At 35.1% G+C, this 12,875-nt stretch overlaps 1 protein-coding gene across 2 annotated transcripts in view; it reads right to left on the bottom strand.

Moving 5' to 3' along the window:
• The window catches only part of LOC119794809 (semaphorin-6D-like), a 210,979-nt gene that overhangs the window by 27,445 nt on the left and 170,659 nt on the right, over positions 1-12,875 (bottom strand). The gene's annotated exons all lie outside the window — the stretch shown is intronic.

Below are 12,875 nucleotides of genomic sequence, written 5' to 3'. Positions count from 1 at the left end.
CAGAGTCTGGTGTGGATGAACTTGACTGGCCTGCACAGAGTCCTGACCTCAACCCAATAGAACACCTTTGGGATGAATTAGAGCGGAGACTGAGAGCCAGGCCTTCTCGTCCAACATCAGTGTGCGACCTCACAAATGCGCTTCTGGAAGAATGGTCAAAAATTCCCATAAACACACTCCTAAACCTTGTGGACAGCCTTCCCAGAAGAGTTGAAGCTGTTCTAGCTGCAAAGGGTGGACCGACGTCATATTGAACCCTATGGATTAGGAACGGGATGTCACTTAAGCTCATATGTGAGTCAAGGCAGGTGAGCAAATACTTTTGGCAATATAGTGTATATATATATATATATATATATATATATATATATATACTCTAACCAGAGTAGAAAAAGAAGTGGGAGGCCGCGTTGCACAACTGAGCAAGAAGATCAGTACATTAGAGTCTCTAGTTTGAGAAACAGATGCCTCACAGGTCCCCAACTGGCATCTTCATGAAATAGTACCTGCATTAGCCTGTTTGTGCTGTGCTCTAAAGGGAGTAGTACACACAGTTGTAGGAAATCTTCAGTTTCTTAGCAATTTCTTGCATGGAATAGCCTTCATTTCTAAGAACAACAATAGACTGTCCAGTTTCAGATGAAAGTTCTCTTTTTTTGGCCATTTTAGCGTTTGATTGTCCCCACAAATGTGATGCTTCAGAAACTCAATCTGATCAAAGGAAGGTCAATTTTTTAGCTTCTGTAACGAGCTAAACTGTGTTCAGATGTGTGAAATGATTGCACAAGGGTTTACTAATCATTAATTAGCCTTCTGAGCCAATAAGCAAACACATTGTACCATTAGAACACTGGAGTGATAGTTGCTGGAAATGGGCCTCTATACACCTATGTAGATATTGCACCAAAAACCAGACATTTGCAGCTAGAATAGTCATTTACCACATTAATAATGTATAGAGTGTATTTCTAGTCTAGACTAGTTTAAAGTTATCTTAATTAAAAAGTACAGTGCTTTTCCTTCAAAAATAAGGACATTTCAATGTGACCCCAAACTTTTGAACGGTAGCGTATATATAGATATATATATAGATATCTACATATATATAGATATCTATATATATATATATATATATATATATACAGTATATATTATAGGATCAAGATGTCTTTTAAAGATTAATATTTTAACTTTTACTTTAACATACTTTATGGTTTCTTTGAAAAGTCAGCCATCTATACATTTTATCATTGAATCTAATCACTAAATGCACAAAAGGATTCTAAAACATGACGGCAAATTTTGTGTTTATGTCTTGCTGCAAATCAGTAAGTATCTTCAAGTCCTATAATTATCTGTTGCTGCTTCCCCTTTGTATTTTTTTTACTGCTGTGTGTTGCTGTCGACTCTGCTAGTGGCTCCAACACATTTAGAGCTGAGCCCTAAAGGTGAGCTCTGCTTTCTGATGACAGCTCACGTTCTTCTGACTCTGCTTCATTCCCCTCTGATAGTGACTGGAATATAACTGTGGAAACATCAGAGTCTTCACCGCTGTCTGTTGTCAGCAGCTGTAGAACTAGTCAGTTTACATGCCATGGTTCCCTGTCCATGCCATAAGAGAGAGCATCCAAATCGCTATATCATAATCTAAGTTTTTTTTTTTTTTATGGAGATCTTAACTATATTTTCCAACAGCTGGTCATTTCTGCAGCATGGCATTTTTATTTCAACAGTATTTTGCAAATGTAATGCTTTTTAATTTATAATAAAAGCACTTTAAGAGTCAACATCAATAGAGTGCTAGTCAACCGCATTTTTTCCTTTAAGATGATTAAAATATAAAAGGTCTCATCTAAAGCTGTAAAGACAAGTTAATTTGCATTAAATGTTTAAATTTCCTCACCAGTTGATACATTTGGCTTATTAAACAAAACACATGTGTGTTGTAGAACATCACTGATAATCTAGAAAAAAAAGGCAATATCTCCCCTAAACGAACATGAGTCAAAGTTGTCCTTTTGAACTAATATTAGATGAAAGTAAATCATGAGGGTTGTTTCTTCTTCTTTTGTCTCTTTGGGCCTAAATCTTTCCAATAATTAATGTTGTGGTAAAACCCAAAGATTAATCAAGATATATTTTTTATTTAGGTAGGTAAAATAGTACCATGTAAAACTACTATTCAAAGATGGATTTAATCTTACAGTCGCAGGAATAGAGTAACTCAATTTCATAATTTATAATAAAGCATACTTATTTGCCTTTTGATTAATAACGCTTTTTATTGTTTAAATCTATTATCTCTGCAGAAACATTTGATGCAAAGCCAGATGAAGATGGTCACAGAGTTGGTTGCCCAAAAAACTCAACAATTTACAGTGTTAAACATCAACAAGCCCCAAATTTCAGCAATTTCAGCACATGCCATGTTGGCTTAGGTTAATAATTTTAAAGATATTTCTATTACATTTTTAACTGCTACTGAAATGCAGATATGCAACTCATACACAGGATAAGTGTCAATAAGGATTTCAAAATTTTGTCTCCTAATAAAAGATGGTTTAACTATTTGTTTCCAACATAGAGTAGTAGAATTAGGTCATTAACTAGTTGAACAAAGAGATGCAACCAAAAAGATGCAACGAAAAATCTAATAAAAGCAAATATTTTACTGTATGTTTGTAATCAATTAAAATAAAATAAAGTCAATGACCAATAACTTGAAATAATGTAAGGGTGTTGGCAAATATGTTTGGCTGAAAAATATGAGCAAAAAAATCACATTGCAAGCTTTAGCACAATATAGAAAGAAAAATAAGCAGTACTAATGTCCAATAGCATCATTGGCTTTCAGTATTACTACTCCCATTAATAATTATGAAACTGATTATATTTCTGGAGAAAGCGCTGTTCCTGTTATAATTTTTTAATGACCATGCCCCGTTTTACACATTCTCCTAGATTCTCCTTAGATCGAAGTACTTTCTTGTCTGCACTTTAGTCCAATGCCAGAAAAATGCAACATATAATAGATTCAAAGCAAATATTAAATTTCAAATAGCATGATTCTACTTTTTATAAGCTGGGATTAAAAAAAAAAAAACAACCAATTCCACTATATAGTTCATTTCATTCTAAACTGAAAACTGATAAATCCCAGTTGTTGCTATTATTTTTAAGGATTATAGACTTGTTTTCTTTCCATCCGACATAGCTGAGATATGAATACTTTGTTAAAAGGATAAATATAATATTTCAAGCATTTCAAACCAACCAAAAAAGCTATTTGCAAATAGCAGTAAGATCACCCTTTCTTAAAAGTGTGCATATTAGGATCTCATTAAGTTAGATTAGTTAAATCACTCAAAAGATTCCTTTTTAAACCCTAAAAGAAAAGGCCAAGACTGAAAACTACAATCATTTATAGAGGAAAATAACTAAACCATAGACCACTTATTAACCACTGAATGTGGTGCTAATACTTAATTAGAAATTCTTCTTAATTAATGATAAAGTTTCATGTAAATTCTGGTATAAAACATATCAAGCCTAACCTTGGGTATGAATTCTTAGGTTGAATTTAACCTTCAAATACATTCTTAATACTGTCACAAAATTATTATTATTTTGAATTGCTGCAACTGTAATGGCAACATTTCACCTTTGTAGGGACTAATTATAAAGTTGTTTAAAATTCGTACTTTTTTGAGGTTAAACTTTTGTTGTGCGTAATTGTAGTAATGCTTACAATTGAAACAGTGAATAAAATTTACACCAGTCTTTAAATCTGATGCGATCTAACCGGATCTCTGAAAACTTTCATATACTGATGACATTTTGGCATTAATGCAACTGTAAGTTGCCAACATACTCTAGCAACAAAGGCTGTTTATGCACGTTTCCACCTTTTTGGACAAGGGTACCTATTTCTACTTATTTTGTGAGAAATGCCTCTATTTCCAAGACTCCAATGAAGTGTATTTACCTTAAATTTGAATAGGTTTTGCCAATGGAATTAGTATTTCTACTTTTAAAATGATATAATTAGATAATATGCACTTGAGATAAGACAATGGAATTGTTTTTTTCTTATTTTAAATGTGAATTGTCCTGTTCCATTGGCAAAGTGTCTCACTTACCTCCTCAATTCAAGAACAAATCCACTTATAAAAAAAAAAAAAGATTTTAATTTGTTGCATTGAGGCATGTGTAGTTTGACTACTTACTTACACACGCTAACTGATATCTTTATTTCACTGCCATCTCAGGTTGTTCTTGCACATAAAAACTATTATGTAGGGTATTTTGATTAGGAAAAATAATTATCAGATCAACTTTATTACATTTTAATACTTTTTTAATAGCCTCAATTTTTTAAGATTTAATTCTCCACCTTTTAGTACGTTTTACAACCCTGCAGACACATTAATGGCCATAATAGACACAGCTTAATAGAACTAAACCATGTCCCACAGTAACTGTTCCAGACATCCTCTCTTACACGAGTTCTAGACTCAATTAATGTTTTTAGTAAATGTCAAGGCTACCGTTTTTGTATTGCGATTAGTAAATTAATGCTTCAATTAAACAGCATTTCAGCTGCATTGAATGTCAGCTTCTCATATTCATGTAATTACAAACATAAGAAGCTGTTGTGCTGAAAATGAGTCACACCATCAACTCCTTCGAGGCAACAGATGCCCCCCCCCACCCTAAACCACTGGAAAGAGCAGCTCTGAGATCAACAGCAGCAGCAGAGTGAGGTTGAAAAGCAGCCAGACGCTGTTAGAATAAATGAAGACTGGGAGCAACAACACACTGATTTTACCCTTCATGCATTGGAGGAGTTAGCTTAAAGTTAAACAGCTTCTGTTTGGAAAGTTTTAAAGAACATCTATGGCAATGTGTCAATGTCACCTTAAAAACGCACCAACAGATTGGTTTCTGCGAACATCTTGTTCTGCTCAGTAAATGTATCACTACTGATATAAACAATAAAGACCTTGGGCATAATCCATAACAACACTGTAATAAGAGAAAAAAAAAATCCATGTTGACTTTTAAACACTTTTTAAAGGTGACAGCAAAATATATCAATTTAAAGCCAAGTGTATCATATTTTATACATACGTTTTTGAGACCTCTGCATCATCAGTATAATGTATAAGTCAGGGTTTAAATACAAAAACATCACTGTGATGTTTTTGTTCTTGAAACCCCAACTTACAGATTCAGACACATGTAGTGAACAGAAAATGTTATACAGAAATTCCTAATGTATCAAAATTGATGAAAATTAATGATCTAATTTAACTTAAACTTAAGAAAATGCATGTTTTTTACAGGTGCTGGTCATAAAATTAGAATATCATGAAAAAGTAGATTGATTTCAGTAATTCCATTTAAAAAGTGAAACTTGTATATTATATTCATACATTACATACAAACTCATATATTTCAGATGTTTATTTTGTTTAATTTTGATGATTACAAATGACAACAAATGAAAATCTCAAATTCATCATATCAGAAAATTAGAATATTACTGAAGACCAATAAAAACAAAGGATTTATAGAAATGTTGGCCAACTGAAAAGTATGAACATGAAAAGTATGAGCATGTACAGCACTCAGTATTTAGTTGGGCCTCCTTTGGCCTGTATTACTGCAGCAATGCGGCGTGGCATGGAGTCGATCAGTCTGTGGCACTGCTCAGGTGTTATGATAGCCCAGGTTGCTCTAATAGTGGCTTTTAGCTCTTCTGAATTGTTGGGTCTGGTGTATTGCATCTTCTTCTTCACAATACCCCATAGATTTTCTATGGGGTTAAGGTCAGGAGAGTTTGCTGGCCAATTAAGAACAGGGATACCATGGTCCTTCAACCAGGTACTGGTAGCTTTGGCACTGTGTGCAGGTGCCAAGTCCTGTTGGAAAATGAAATCTGCATCTCCAAAAAGTTGGTCAGCTGCAGGAAGCATGAAGTGCTCTAAAACTTCCTGGTATGTGGCTGCGTTGACCCTGGACCTCAGAAAACACAATGGACCAACACCAGCAGATGACATGGCACCCCAAACCATCACTGACTGTGGAAACTTTACACTGGACTTCAAGCAACGTGGATGAAGTGCCTCTCTTCTTTTCCTCCAGACTCTGGGACCTTGATTTCCAAAGGAAATGCAAAATTTACTTTCATCAGAGAACATGACTTTGGACCACTCACCAGCAGTCCAGTCCTGTTTCTCTTTAGCCCAGGCAAGACGCTTCTGACGCTGTCTGTGGTTCAAGAGTGGCTTGACACAAGGAATGCGACAGCAGAAACCCATGTCTTTCATACGTCTGTGTGTGGTGGTTCTTGAAGCACTCACTCCAGCTGCAGTCCACTCTTTGTGAATCTCCCCCACATTTTTGAATGGGTTTTGTTTCACAATCCTCTCCAGGGTGCGGTTATCTCTCTTGCTTGTACACTTTTTTCGACCACATCTTTTCCTTCCCTTCGCCTCTCTATTAACGTGCTTGGACACTGAGCTCTGTGAACAGCCAGCCTCTTTAGCGATGACCTTTTGTGTCTTGGCCTCCTTGTGCAAGGTGTCGATGGTCGTCTTTTGGACAACTGTCAAGTCAGCAGTCTTCCCCATGATTGTGTAGCCTATAGAACTAGACTGAAAGACCATTTAAAGGCTTTTGCAGGTGGTTTGAGTGAATTAGCTGATTAGAGTGTGGCACCAGGGGCCATCAATTTTGAACCTTTTCACAATATTCTAATTTTCTGATATGATGAATTTGAGATTTTCATTTGTTGTCATTTGTAATCATCAAAATTAAACAAAATAAACATCTGAAATATATGAGTTTGTATGTAATGTATGAATATAATATACAAGTTTCACTTTTTAAATGGAATTACTGAAATCAATCTACTTTTTCATGATATTCTAATTTTATGACCAGCACCTGTATTTCATTTTTCAGAAATTTCAATGGCATTTCTAATTTTGAAAAATTAGAAGGCTTGACAGTTATTTCATGGTTTAGGCTTTAAAGGGATATTCTAAAACTCAATGCTTTTACTGCCATAAATGGTTGCTACAAGGATACGAAAAATGATTGATACTTTGCAAAAGCTAAAGGGAAGTTCTTGTTTCTGCTGCAGTTCTAATGCAAATTTGTTTACAAACAGAAATAAGAAATGATGTTATAATTTCTGCTGCTGTATACATAAATTTAATTCTTTAATATTTTCCTCTAGATCCCTGTGACAGCCCACATATCCGAGGCTAGTTGTTTATTATAGATGTTTTCATTGGGTGGTTTTCATGTTATGTTCCAAATAAGATGAACGACCACTATAAAAATAAAGAGAAAAAAGTCAGTGAAAGGAAAACAACAGACAAGCTAAGTTAAAAAGTAAAAAATACCAGAAAGAAACTTTCATCCACACAATGCATAAATAAATAAATTACCAAGTCCTTTGGTTATGCTTGCAGTAGCATTACTTGATTAAGCAGTGTATATTTATTTTCACTCCATATGCTGCAATACTAATCATTTTATAGATTTCATAATGTTTGAAAGATAAATAGTTTTCCAGGAGGATGTATTGATAACTACTCAGAAACAATGAGGATAATCAGAAAGGGACAATAATAGCTAAACAGCAGAGCTATTAAAGAGAGTTAAATATACAAATAATATTGTAACTTAAATAAAAAACCAAATTCTAGTTCACAGTCACTGAATTAAGCTTAAATTCGTCACATAGCTTTAATGTCAGTGTGAATTTTTTTAGTAATACCCAATAAATATGGTTACATTTGAACAAACAGGCAGTCGGCTCGGATTAAAACATACCAAATACTTTTTCACCTTTTTAATTCATATTTATTCTTATATTTTTACCAAAGGAATTAATTGCAGAGAGCGAACATCTGTTACCTCAAGCCTTTTGAACATGACTCTGAGGCAGAACTCATCCTCAACTATCCATGTTAAATCCTTGTAACTGTTTTGAAACTCAGTTTAAATGCAAATGAGAAGGAAACTGAGGATAGTTTTCGAGAAGCGTGGATGTTTTTTAGCCTTTTGTTTCACCTGGTAGTTTTGATTGTATAAAAAAGTTCTGGACACAGATCTAAACCACAGTAACCTCAGATCACTGCCACACTCAGCCTAACATCCACAGTTTTCTTAGAAGTCGACTGCAATGAATTTAATTGGGAATTATAAAGCCAGGCACTCCTTATGCTTACCAGCAGAACAAACTTAATTTACTGGATCGTCTGCACAACAAGTAATTTAAAGGTCACTGACTGCATTTATGTCATCCCAGAACCATTATAATTTGCATTTGTACCACTCATTACACACAATGTCAGCTCTCATCAAATAAAAGGGAAAAAAACTGCTCTATAAAAGCACAAGGCCAATTTGTGTCCATTCAAGGACTGAGCAAAACCCATGGGGGTCTTCTTGTCAGTGCATTAAATAAGCAATCTACTGAAAAAACCTCATTAAGGGAATAGTTCCCCAGCAAATGATGTCATTACGGAAATGATAACCAATCTAGCATGTTGCAGATGAATAAGGGTGCACAAAGGCTAAAACATCATTCATTCATTTATCGTGTTGGGAGCCCTTCACACCTGGCTGCCAGACACTAAGCAAAGGCAAGGCAAGTGTATTTATGTAGCAGCTTTTAGTAGCACAACAGTTACAAATGCTGTAAATAAGAAAAAGAAAAGCTTAGTAAAATAAAGGAAACACAAATATTTAATAAAATTAATATCAAAATAAGACGATATATTAAAAAAGATATAATGATTATATAAAAAAAAAACCTGAAAACTGAAAACATAAAGGTATTATGGAGTCTTTTTAAAAGACTCGCCCTCTCCACTTGAAAAAAAAAATGCGCATGCAAGAGCATGCACAAGCCCATTTCTCCTTGTGCACTCCCTGTTTAAAATGTGCTGTTCTCATAGCTCATATAAGCCTACTGTGTCCATATACTGCGGGGGCTATGTAGTGGACTTTATAGAAAACTCAGTTAACTGACCGTTCGGAGAGATGATCACTGCTTTTTGCTCTCTTGGTCATGTAACTCCTCTTCCAATGTGCGGTGCCTGCACCATCTTTGTTATAAGTCGCCACTGTCTCTTAACGACAGCCTATGGCGACAGCAGGCTGCTGTGACAGCAAATCCCTGAATGCTTTGTGAGGAGAGCTCTCCACACAAAGCATTCCAGGATATATCTGCCTCATCTGAGGCCTTTCTTTTCTTCTCATACACTTCGTAGAGTCTTTTTCTCTAATGACCCTCGGCCATTTTCAAAGAACCACGATGAGAAAGGTGAGCTTCGCTGACTGTCTGACACTGTAGCTCACCACACATATATGATGCCGAAAGTGTGCGTACGCAGGAAAAGATGGCTACCGGGATGAGCATGTACTGTAGGACGGCCTTACATAAAAATAACACCAGAATGATTTACCTTTATTTAGATGATCCACCCGGAAATAAAAGATAAATAAAACCTCTAACTTTTGTTTAGATAGTAGAGTTAAAAATACATATTTAAGCTTTGTTTAAAGTAATTTAGGGTTTTCAGCGCTTTTATAGTCTTCCGGGAGATAATTCTTAAGAACTAAAAGCTGCTTTCCCTTGTTCGGTTCTGGGTTTGCAGAGTTGAGCCAGAAGACCTGAGAAGGCTGAGTGGTAGTTTCACTAACAACAAGTCTACAACCTATTTTGTTGCCAAACAAGTCACTGCAGAGTTAAAGCCTTGGTGCAGAAAGTAACTGGTAAGTTTTAACTTGAAAAGCCACTAATAAAAAGACAGTTCAGCATAGATTTTAACATCTCAAATACCATAAAGTGAGCAAAATAAAGTATATGGGTAATGCCATGCAATAGAGGTACTTTTAGTTCTTTTATGCTATAGTGCATAATTTCTGTGAATTTTCCTACAAGCCTTACAAAATCTAGAACTTAGTCAGTTTATTTCAATACAATAACCACAAGTCAAGCAATTAATCCCAAAAAATACACATTATATTATGAAACAATGGTTTTATTTGTAACAATCATATCTGCTGTATGATTGTAATCAACACTGGGTTAATCTTTTCACTGGAAGTTGGAGATGTTTCTGCTAAGTCTTAATTATGCAAAGAAAACTAAGGCATGAAGCTATTGATTCATAAGTCAGGTTGTGGATGAGGAGTTTCTCTTCCTTCGAAAATAGTGATGTGTTTCAAGAAATAAAACAGAAATAATAAAATGAAACTAAAGGTTGAATCCAGAATGCCAAACTCCTGGGAACCTTATAGGGTGAAATATGTCTTTTTTTTAAAGAATGCCATACTAGGGATTAAAGTTAAGAGGAGTTGCCTTAAGCATGAAAGGTTTAATTGAAGACTCTAATTAAGCTAAAACAAAAAGAAATCAATTTACACACTGGTAAAAGTAGTTACAAAAATAAATAAATAAATAAATAAATACACAAAAAGACAAAGTGTGTAAAATACTGAGAGGAGTGAAAATCACTAATTGGTTCAATGGGGGTTTCAGTAAATACAGTCATATATGAACATATTAATTCCTTCCTGAACAAAATAACACATATAAGGTTTTCTATACATCTTCCTGTGTAAATATAATGAAGGTTTGTCATACCACAGTTGGAAATTCATTTAGAAATCAGGTAAAATGCAGAAAAACACGTGTTCACTAGAAGACTCATGGCATCCTTGTGATTACTATGTTTCACCACTAGAGAGTTCCCATTTTCTCTCCTAAAATCCGTTATAGCTAATAGGATTATTCAAAAATAATTACTGTACTAAAATTAGTTATCGAAAAAGCAACACAAAACAAAATATAAGCATGTTCCCTGAAGAATCTTTTAGCTCTATTAAATATAGAACAAATGCTGCAAGAGACATCATTGTAATATCAAATGAATCATACATTTGCTTTGTCCATGAAACTGTTGGAAGGTTTCTTCCTGTAAAATGGAAATTTTTCCTCTCCACTGTTTCTGCATGCATGTGGGTAGGTGTGGGATGCTGTAAAGTCAATGATAAAATGCAAGTGAATATTTGTAACAAGCTCATCCAGGAGGAAAGAATCCTCCAAACTTAACGCCTGGATGCAATCAGCTGGCTTTCCTTACACAGAAAACTTTGAATCACTCTGACTGTATAAGCTTATTCAAATATGTCTGCTGACGTGCAGTAAATCGGCTTTACATACTATAAATAAACTGAATTGAATCATTCTTTCTGTGCTATTTAGTGCTATGATAGATTAGCTGCTTTGGTAATATGTTATATTCATTGGAGAATTTTAAACTTCAAGAAACAAATGCCAGCAGCCATGTTTGCAACCTTGTTAATATTTACTGCATATATAATAAGTACAAAGAAAAGCTTGTTCAAAGGTGGTAGTCCTATTTAATCTTACAATGTATATAAGAATCATTAAGGCCAACCTAAATTCCCTTGTTGACAATAGAATATATAGAATAAAGTCATGTAATCCCATGTTACAACCAACAAAGGAATAGGTCAACTGAGTTTTTTTCCAACTCTGCTAAGAAGCACTCAGTGCTCAATAGGAATATATTTTTAATGAAAGTATTTGTATTTATGACTTTATTCTATTTAACTAACACAGTCTTATTTCAAAGCCAGTATGGTGCAGTTAGGTTAAGTGGTAGAATACAAAATGAGGTATTCTTTATGTTATGACAGCTATAAGTCTAACCTTGGATTTCATAGCCTACAGTGAATTTAGCCCAGGAGATGCAGCCTTTGCCTGACTCACATTTGTTCACTTATGGAAAAAAGAAAAAAAAAAACCTTGTTACATGGACATGACAATGTCAAATCGAGGCAGTGATTGAATTTGAAGAGACTGATAAAGAACATCATTCAGACCTGAATAAGGTCTGTAATTCAAAATGTTTTCAGAACTGGTGAAAACGAAAGACTAATCATCGATCGCTTTCATCTCCCTGATTCACTGAGCTCACAGTCTGACGACCTTGCTCTCCCTCACCTTCTTTCTCTTCATCAGTGCAGTTGTAATCGCTGACACCACGCAGCCTCTTGGGTTCAAGTGTTCCTAAAAACGAACTCGGCTCGAGTCAAGCAGACCACAAAGCAGACATTTCTTTCTAGCTGTCCTCTCTCTGGCTTTAATCACAGGAATGCACCGTATAGAGCAATAATAGGATTCACTGTGTGGGTTCGGCTGCTGCTTGGTGAATGACAGTGATTCTCCTGGTTTACGAGAAGGACTCTTGACAGTCAGGTAGCGCCTGAGCTGCAGCAATGAATACAGAGAAGGTAGCTGAGAGCGGCCAGGCTTTGATCTACTGGACGTAAGTGGTGGAAAGTAATGATGTCAAACTGAGCAATGAGTTACTGTACATTAACTAGAGTCAACCTAGCAACAAAAAAAGGTTTTTCTCCATTTGAGTCTAAACTTGTTAGTAAAGAAATCAAACTCAGACAGGAGTTTCCTGGCCTCTTCCTGCAGGCTTTAAGTGCACTTTATTATAATTTCTTCCTAAAGCTTATTCACATATTTGCATCCTGAATATAGGCTGTAAAACAAACCCTAAATGGTGTATTTTGAAATGTTCCACACGTAATCTGAATCAGATTATATACTTTACAGTCAAACTCTACCATTAGCTGCAATTCTATCCACACGCCATGCAAGTTTTGATCAAACTTTTAAAATCTGGATTAATCTTTTTAATAATAATAATGATGCGAATTTGACGTCCTTTCATGAAAGGGGGGGGGGGGGGGGCAAGGTGAAGATCATCCTACTGTATGTTTCAGTTATGCTTGACTGTAGTGGAGGC

Source organism: Cyprinodon tularosa, unplaced genomic scaffold (assembly GCF_016077235.1).
Source record: "Cyprinodon tularosa strain WSP-4 unplaced genomic scaffold, ASM1607723v1 ctg492, whole genome shotgun sequence".
NCBI classification, from domain to species: Eukaryota; Metazoa; Chordata; class Actinopteri; order Cyprinodontiformes; family Cyprinodontidae; genus Cyprinodon; species Cyprinodon tularosa.
This window is presented reverse-complemented; position numbering and strand designations above follow the sequence as displayed.